Source organism: Myotis brandtii, unplaced genomic scaffold (assembly GCF_000412655.1).
Source record: "Myotis brandtii unplaced genomic scaffold, ASM41265v1 scaffold436, whole genome shotgun sequence".
Lineage (NCBI taxonomy): Eukaryota > Metazoa > Chordata > Mammalia > Chiroptera > Vespertilionidae > Myotis > Myotis brandtii.
This window is the reverse complement of record NW_005366679.1, coordinates 1,183,582-1,193,573: the sequence shown is the minus strand read 5'-3', so window position 1 is coordinate 1,193,573 and position 9,992 is coordinate 1,183,582. Positions and strand designations below refer to the sequence as shown.

The following is a 9,992-nucleotide window of genomic DNA, read 5'->3' as shown; positions in this document are numbered from 1 at the left end:
TAGTATTCCACTGTGTAGATGTACCACAGTTTTTTAATCCACTCATCTGCTGATGGGCACTTAGGCTGTTTCCAAATCTTAGCTATGGTAAATTGTGCTGCTATGAACCCAGTGATCCCACTTCTAGGAACATATCCCAAGAATCTAGAAAATATTTTGATTAGGCTAGAAACCACTCACAAAGTCCTTCTTCCTGACTCTATTATCAAGGATGTCAAAGCTAAGAATTTGAACTCCTAGCTTTTTTTTTTTTTCATGACTAGAGCTGGCCGTGTGACACACTTTTGACCAATAATATGTAAGAAGAGTCACTGGGGAGGGCATCCCTCCACAATAAAATGACGCCCTCTTTAAGAGGAGAGTTCTTGACTCATTATTTGATACTCTCCCTTCTTCCTACCAGGAACGTAAATGTGATAGCAGGATGTGAAGCAACTAACTTACCACCATGGGTTCAAAATTTTCCATGGAAATGGAGAAGTAAGACCATCAAAGGTGGAATAAAAATGGCCAAGTATGGATTTTAATACTGGATTTTCCCTCCCATGATTGAATTTGAACTTAGTTTTTTATGCCAGTGCTTATTACAAGGGGCTATTTTGCCTGCCAGGTGACGTTTGGCAATGTCTGGAAACATTTTTGGTTGTGAAAGGGAAGCTACTGGCATCAGGTGGGGTAGAAACCAAGAGGTACTGCTAAACATTCTGCAATGTACAAGACAGCACCCCAAAACAAAGAATCACTCAGCCCAAAATGACAATAATACTGAGATTAAGAAAGTCTAGTCTACAGGTCTCAATTTCTTTAATGTTAAATAAGGGAATTTTTATAATATGACATCTAAAATTCCTTAAAAAAATAGAAGGTAGTCTGAATATTTCTGACAAGATAATTCTTGAGTTATAGTATACCTACTCAATAGCAATTTAAGCTATCTTTTAAAATAATAGTTATGAAGACTAAGTAACAATAGCAAATCTTGTATATGTATTAAGTAAAAAATCAATATACAGAAGTGTAGGTGCTGCCCTGACCGGTTTGGCTCAGTGGATAGAGCGTCGGCCTGTGGACTGAAAGGTCCCAGGTTCGATTCCGGCCAAGGGCATATACCTTGGTTGCGGGCACATGCCCAGTAGGAGGTGTGCAAGAGGCAGCTGATCGATGTTCTCTCTCATAGATGTTTCTAACTCCCCATCCCTCTCTCTTCTCTGTGAAAAATCAATAAAATATATTTTTAAAAAAATTTAAAAAAAAGAAGTGTAGGTGCTGAATGACTACTACCATTTTAAAAAGAAAGTGAATGTCAGTGATGATAAAGTGAGGCTAGTAGTTGTGCTGGGGATGTTATAAAGGGGTTTGTTTGCTTCTTTTATTTTGAAAAAGTTATTTAATGTGATTATGCTATTTTTATAATTTGGAAAATAATTTTTAAAGTAATTAATGGGAAAAAAGATTAAAATACTCAATGGATGTTTATTTCTCTGACATTTATGAAATTTCTTTTTAGCCTTACAAAAACATTCTACAGCCTAGTGAAGTGTTTTATGCAATTGAAACAATTTCTACTCATTCATCAAGTAAGCAACATTCTTTCACTAGTTTCTTATAACTCCTTACTGTGGAATTCTTGGAGGTCAACTCATTGACTATTCCTTTCCAGGATTTTTGTGAAAGCATCAGACTTTCAATATTAAAGTGATTGTGTGATAACTTGTCAGTGTAGATTTGTTTTAGATTCCTGTGCCTGCTACAACAAATTACCACAACTAGGTGGCTTAAACAACATAAATTTATTTTCTTAGCGTTGTGGAGGGCAGAAGTCCAAAACAAACATCACTGGGCTGAAACCAGGTGTCAGCAGGGCTGCATTCCCTCTGGAGGCTCCAGGAGGGAAATTCTTGCTTCTACCAGTTTCTGGTGGTTGCAGGCATTCTTTGGCTTGTGGCCCCTTCACTCCAATCTGCCTCTGTTTTCATATGTCCTTCTCCTCTGTGTATTTGCCATCTGCATGTCTTCTGTAAAGATATGTGATGGCATTTACAGATCAAACAGGTAATCCAGGATAATCTCCCCATCTCAAAAATGTTAACAGAATGACACTTACAAAGACCTTCTATCTAATAAGATAAAGGAAAAGTTCCAGCGATTCTGATCTAATACCTTTAGGATCTTTTATATAAATTATTACAATATTATATAAAGATATTATATAAAGAAAATATAAGTCTAATTACTAATCTTATCTGAAAATCTGAGTTTCTTTTCATACCTACCTCAGACTTTAAGTCTGGCAGCATCATCCAGGATCTTAATCCTAGGAATGTAGAGTGAGAATAAAGAATGTGTCACCCTACTAAATGAAAAAGCGTGGCATGATACATTTTGTGGAAATTAACTTTTCAATACATCAATGTAAAGAGGGTTTTTTTATTGTGAATTTATCAAGAAAATTTGTTTTACCCGAATTAACATTTGGACACATAATGACCCCTTATCTAAACATAGAGAGCTTAACACTGTTTTACCATTTCTCAACCACTGTGAAGGGTTCTGAAAATTAATTGGAGAATTTCACCTTGACTGCACAGTTCAGTAAACATAACACTGTGAAGCTACTGAAAAGCAGCACTGTACTTATTTTGCTTGAGTTGCCTAAGAAGGTGAAGCTATCTTAACTCTCCAATTAAAGCTCTCTTAGCAAAACGATGATAGTACACAAACAATTAAAGCCCGGGAGCTTTCCTTTCTTTTCCCCATTCGGTTAACTTAATTTTTCAGATTTAGTTTCAGAATAACCCTGTCAAAGGCTCAACTTTGGGGAGTAGTTACATTTCTGGTTTTGGCCAGGAGTATTTCTAAATCTAAGCATGAATTTGCATATGATATGGAATATATTTGATCTTGGAATATTAGAACCTTTAATGCTATTCATTTAGATGCAATTAATCAGTAAAATCTACTCCAGTTATTCCCAAAACCAGTATTAAGGAAGCCACCTGCTGAACCTTAAATAAATCAATAGAATTATTCTCCAAATTGGGCAAGTCATGATCCAAACTTATTGCAGTTAAGACTGTGAGAATGCCACCTAACAGAAGAAAAAAAAATCCCTTGATCCAATATAGCCTCAAGGTGAAACTAAGTTTGTGTCTTCTCTCTTTCAGAAAAGGACAGATGGGTTAAATAAGGTTTGGGTTTTTTTGTTTTGTTTTGTTTTAAGTGTATTTTAATATTTGCTCCCCATGAAAGGGACAAGAATTGGAAGTTTCAAAAAGCAATCATTCAGATTCTTTAAAAGGTAATACACTATAAAAGCTTAATATATCTCTATAACCAAACTCCTCCTCCCTTTTACCAAGTCCCTCCCCATCTCCTCTCATTCCAGTCTTTGAAATCTAATTCCATCTATCCATCCCTGTCTTTCAAGGCCTAAGTTTTCCTTTGTAACTGGCCCCTCTCACCCATCTGTGAATGAACCCTATCCTATCTATAATTAGCCCTAGCCTGTTTGGCTCAGTGGATAGAGTGTCAGCCTGCAGACTAAAGGGTCCCAGGTTCAATTCCAGTCAAGGGCACATGCCCAGGTTGCAGGCTCAATTCCCAGTAAGGGGCATGCAGGAGGCAGCCAATCAATGATCCTCTGTCATCATTGATATTTATCTCTCTCTCCTTCTCCCTTCCTTTCAGAAACCAATAAAAAAAATATATTTTAAAGAAAAGAACAGAGGTTCTTCATCCCCCCTGCCTTTTCACACTTAGTAGTATTATCCTATATTCCTTCCCAAAACACTTTGCTGAGTGATATATTTCACTCAGTTTTTTCATTTCCTTATCTTCCATTTATTCCTTACACCCTCTGTAATCTACCTTACAGGAGATAATAGTAACATTTACATGACTGTCCTGCTTTTTAGTTCAGAATATTTTTTATTGTGGTAAAATATACATAACATGAAATAAACCATTTTAATCACTTTAAAGTGTACAGTTCTGTGACATTAAATACATTCATATTGCTGTGCAACCATCACCACATCCATCTCCATAACTTTTTCATCTCTCCAACTGAAACTCTATACCCAATAAGTGATAATTCCCCATCTCCCCCATTCACCCACCACCAAACCCAGCCCCTGGCAACCATTAATCTACTTTCTGTCTCTATGAATTTGACTAATCTAAGCACCTTACATAAGAGGAATCATACAATATTTGTCCTTTTGTCTCTGGCTTATTTCATTTAGCATAATGATTTCAAGGTTTATCCATGTTACATCATGTGTCAGAATTTCCTTCTTTTTAAGACAATAATATTTTATTGTATGCACATACCACATTTTGTTTATTGATGGACACTTCTACTTTTTGTCTATTATAAACAATACTCCTATGAACATGGGTGTAAAAATATATGTTCAAGTTATTGCTTTTACTTCTTTTGGGTAAATAACCGGAAGTGGAATTGCTAGATCATAGAGTAATTCTATTTTTAATTTTTTGAGTATTCATCATTCCACTTTCTATGGCAGCTGCTCATGTTACATTCCCATTAGCAATGTTCAAGGATTCCAACTTCTCCACATCCTCATCAACACTTGTTTATTTTTTTTCTTTTCGATAATAGCCACCTTAATGGGTGTGAAGTGGTATCTCACTGTAGTTTTGACTTAGTGATGTTGAGTATCTTTCCATGTGCTTACTGGCCATTCATGTGTTCTTTGAAAATTGTCTATTCAAGCTCTTTGTCCATTTCTTAATTGAGTCATTTAATCAAGTCATTTAATTAATTCAGTGAGTTGTAGGAGTTCTTTATATTCTTTATATTAGTCCTGTATCAGATATATGATTTACAAATATTTTCTTCCATCCCATAGGTTGCCTTTTCACTCTGTTAATAGTGTCTTTTGATACACAAAAGTGACATGGTACTATTTTAAGCACAAGTTATTTAATATTCATAACAACTCTATGAGGTAGGTGCTGTTATTATTATCCCCATTTACAGATAAGAATACTGAGACATAGAGGGTTTAGTAATGTATCAACATACTATGGTAATGACTGAGCTTAGGTTTGAGTCTGTTATGGACTGAATGTTTATGTCCCCTCTAAAATCATATGTTGAAACTGCTCGTCAATGTACTGGTATTGAAAGGGCCTTTGGGAGGTGATTAGGTTAGATGAGATAATGAGGGTGGAGCTATTATGAGTGGGATTGATGCCCTTATAAAAATTATCAGAGAGCTTGCATCTCCTTTCTTCTCTCCTCCAGGTGAGGATATAATGAAGATTCAGCAGTCTGTAAAGAAAACTCTTACCCAATTGATCAGGCTGATCTCAAACTTTCAGCCTCCACAACTTGAGAAATAAATCTGTTGTTTATAAGCCACTTATTCTATGGCACTGTGTTATAGCAGCCTGAACAGACAAACACACAGCCCATGGGTTTGTTGCAGAAATGCCATGTCATAGACACCTCTTGTAATGGAGATCAGTAGCCTCCTCGTCACCAAACTCAGTTATCTTTTCTCACCCCTCATTCTACTGCCTAACTTTTTCTCTATCATTTCAAATAATGACCTTTTCTCTGTGAAACTCTCCTTCCTTTGGCTACTACACTTTTCTTGGTTCTTCTTCTACTTCTTTGAGAGAGATATATCTCCTTCTTCAGTCTTCTATGCCTTTCTTTTTTAAAAATATACATTTTGATTGATTTCAGACAGGAAGGGAGAGTGAGAGAGAGATAGAAACATCAATGATGAGAGAGAACCATTGACTGGCTGCCTCCTACACACCCCTCACTAGGGATCGAGCCCACAACCTGGGCATGTGCCCTGACTGGGAATCAAACCCTGACTTCCTGGTTCATAAGTCAATGCTCAACCACTGAGCCACACCAGCCGGGCTTCTGTGCCTTTCTTCATGCTTACAGCTTCAAAGGTCTTCTTCAACCTCCCTCTTTGTTTATTCTTCTCTCTCCAGGAAACATCTTTCTTCTCTGTTATTATACCTTTCTTTCCAGTAACTGTGAAGGTAAAAAGACCCTATTCGAAAATAGGGTCTTTGTAAATGATCAAGTTAAGATGAGGTCATTGAAGCAGATCTTAATCCAATATGACTATAAAGGGGAGAAATTTGGACACAAATACAGACATTAATGCAATCTACAAAGAACACCTGAGATTACCAAAAGCTGGGAAAGAGGAATGTGACAGATTCTCCCTGTAAGCTCCTCAGAAGGAACCAATAATGCTGAGACCTTGGTTTCAGACTTTTAGCCTCCATAACTGTGAGACAATAAATTTCTGTTGGTTGAGCCACCCAGTTTGTGGTACTTTGTCATGGCAGCCCCAGGAAACTAAATACTTTCCAAAAGCTTGGAAGCAGCTATCTGTGAACAGTTTCTCAAACTCACACCTCTGGTCCTAATTATCCTTCTGAGTTCTAGGTCTACAATATCAACATGATCTCATGACTGTCCAACCATGATCCTGCCTTTCCAGAATGTTACTCTTCTTCCATCTCCCTTCTTTCTCACCTTTGACCCCCACCTTGCAACCTTTGCAAATGAGATATCTGTGGCTCCAGCTGAAAACCACAAAGTCACCTTTGAGTCCTCATTTTCCACCCCCTTGAAGCTGTCTCCATTTCTGTAATCCAAGAATCATGTGTGGCCCATTAGTTTGGGAGACTATTCTCAGGTTCCCAGACTTGGCAGCCCTCGTATCCCATGGTCAGAGCCCTATCTGCAGACCCAACTCTACCTAATAGGCAAAAGGATTGAAGGCATGTTAGCCCAAATATTGGGACACAGACTCAAGGACTCCCTACTGTTCTCTCAGATAATATTATGGCCCAGAATCTGAGTACTTGTCTTGTTTCTCCCTATTTAAATAACCAACGTTTTGCCTGTTATCTTAATACTTTTAAAACTAGGGCTTTCTGCCTAACTCCAGCCAGGTGGCTAGAGTTCTGATGGGTACTCACAGGTGTTCTTGAGATCTAAGATTGCAACTCTTCTTCAGATCTGGATTACTTATCATACCATTTGACCGCTGGCTAGGACATCGCCTGTTATGCCACATCAGAGATTCTGACTCAGCTTGTTTGTCTAATTTGGTGCCCACTGTCCATTTTTTTTTTTTAATGAACTCAAATGTATTTAACAGGTAATAGTTCAGAGAGCATATTTACATTTAAATTTTCTTAATCCTAAGAGCCTTAAAGAAATTCAGAAATTGGAGAGGTTAAATAACTCACACTAGTTAGCATTTGCTGCGCCAGCGCTCACATCCAGGCCTCCTGGCTCTGAATTTCATGCTCTTTTCACTTCACAACATTGTGTGCTCCTGTGTCCTAATCTACAGGTTTCACAGCACTTCTTTCCAGCCCCCATGAGCCCCATTGAGGCCTCTAGCTCCAGATTCCTCTCTCTCTCCTCATCTTCCCTCTCCTGCTGTAGATAACTGACTTATATCCTATCATATCCAAAGAGTTGACATACGGCTGCTTTTGAAGTGACCTTAAAACCAATGATCCCCCTTCTCAAAGGAATTTTGAACATGGTTTAAGGAATTGCAAAACTATATGGTATCATAAGTATGCAAGTTCCCAAGTGTAAGGTCATCACAATATTTCTCATGAAGACTTACTTTTCAGAGAAATTTTTTGAAGGTGATATAATGAGATTCCATGTGGTGCCAATATAAGCTGTAATGCAAGAGAAAAGCACAAGTACTGACCACCTCGGATGAATTTATGTCCACTTTTCCACTTCAAGATGGTGTTAATCTTTTAGTAACACTCTCTCCCTTACTTCATACTCAAAGGCAGCACAATGTGTTGTGTATTGCCATTTCCTGGCCTGGCCTGTAAGATGCTGGACATGTGGGGAGACGCATGAGGGAGAGAACATCGGCTCCAGAGCAAGAGTGGGAATCCTGGCCCCACCATTGTTAGCAGTAACCTTGAGCAAGTTACCTGACCTCTCTCTACCTTATTTTCCTCACTATTAATAGAACACTTGCCTTCGTGTTGTTGGAAGGATTAAATAATTAATTTAAATAAAGTGCCTAGAACAGCACTTTGCCTGTAGAACTAGCTGTTTCACTATTTGCTGTTCTATATGCACAGGAATGCACACCCGAGTCCCTAGAGGAATCATTACTACTGGATAGTCAGAGGAGATTTAAAACTGAAGACTTCAGAAAGCTCAGTCTATTAGCTGCCATGAAATGTCTCTATATTCCTTCCTTCCATGCAACAAATGTAAATAATTAGTTTTTACATGAGACAATCCTTTATTAACCTAATACATATGTATGACCTCATAGTGATAGTGAGATGCCAGGCACCTGACTCGGTTGTAGCATGAGCAAACACTGTCACAGAATAAGTAGTTGGTCATTAACAAAAAACAGTTGGCAATGGGTGTAGGGTCAGAGCAGCCTGCCAAACACAATTTTTTAAAAAATGATGAGGTGAAGGCCCATTATAATTTCTCTCAGTGGCCTACTTATAGTTGTTAACAAATTAAAGATCTGTGATGAGTTATACCTTCCTACGTTTTCTGGTATACTCTTAAAACTTACAATCTGAATTAATTACCACAGAGGCAAGAATGCTAATCAAAACAACAGTAGCATAATTGCACCATATCTTGTGCTTCTGAGTTACTTCCTTACAAAGGAAAAAATAATATTTCCTATGATAGTGTCAGGTTATACAGGCTCCTTAATAATATAAGATACAGAATCTTCCTTATTGTTAGTTCTACTCATTAATTTTTGTAAAAACTGAACCCACAATCACAAACATGTTTTTAAACTAGATTATATTATTTTTCTGGATTACAAGGTAACTTAAAAATTAAAATATGAACATTATTTAGATGTATGAAGTAATGTGATAAAAACAAAATAAAGCTGACATAACTACATCAATTATCATGTCAAAATTATATAGGTTCATTGGTAAGGGAAAAGAAAGGGCCAGGAAATATATTAAATCATCTATGTTTTTCGGCATATGGGATCTACAGTTTTTTAATAATACTCCATGTATATTCCCTTTAAAAAATATATAACTGAAAATAAGTGTCACTTTTCAAGGCCCTATTTATATTACAAGAGAAACAGCCACTGAAATAAATAAAAACCAGGAATAAGAATTTATTTCAAGAGGGAACACAGGAGATATTGACCAAATAAAATTTTATTGTCTTAATGAATTAATTTCAGAGTTTTCCTTGTGATCTTGACCTACAGCATGTTGCAACAGCGCTCTCAACAGACCAGTTAGTAATCCTGGGAAAGGCAGATTTAACTGGTTCTTTTTTGGGTTTTTAAAAGCTAGATTGAATGTCCAATGGTAAGACTCCTGTTCTGATAAACTCTTCTTTATCTAAATACCAGCCTTTCTCTTAATCTCCATTGACTCCACTGGCCCTGAAGATAGCAGCTGAGCCATCTGATAGAAGATAAACCCGTGTGCCTGTTTTCCACCCTCATTGAAAAAAACCTTTGAATTTGTAACTTGGGCCTGAAGATGCTTATCACACAATCTTCAGTTGCCAGAAATTCAAAATTGGGCCATGTCGGTCACTGCTGGAATCTGCCCTCGCTGCTTCTACTTATTTTTTAAAATATATATATATATATATATATCAGCATAAATACTCAACTGAATGCAGTGCCCTTAACGAGAAAGATTGTGCCGTTCCTCCTGCAGGAATTTATTTAAACTATGTGGCTTGTCTGCTGAAGAAAAGTTATTCAAATGTTCCTGATAGTGCCCTAGATCCCATTACAGTCTCATTTCATTCAGGCTCTGGATTCTTTTAAAATAGTATGTGTTAGAACAGTTTGTAACCCAACAGGATACAAACTAGATTTTTGCTTCTGAGAAGTCAACTCAAAGGAGACCCAAGGCAGAATCTAAAGTTAAACTGACATGCTAAAGTTAAACTAATCAAAATGTGTTTCAGCATCTCC

The 9,992-nt window shown here is 37.2% G+C and overlaps 1 long non-coding RNA gene across 1 annotated transcript in view; it reads right to left on the bottom strand.

Annotated features, from left to right (window-relative positions):
- Positions 1 to 1,779: 1,779 nt before the first annotated feature.
- Positions 1,780 to 9,992, bottom strand: part of LOC106727502 — a 19,849-nt gene continuing 11,636 nt past the window's right edge. The window contains exon 2 of the long non-coding RNA XR_001363721.1: positions 1,780 to 2,015. This is a non-coding gene — a long non-coding RNA (uncharacterized LOC106727502). The remainder of the gene's footprint in view (positions 2,016 to 9,992) is intronic.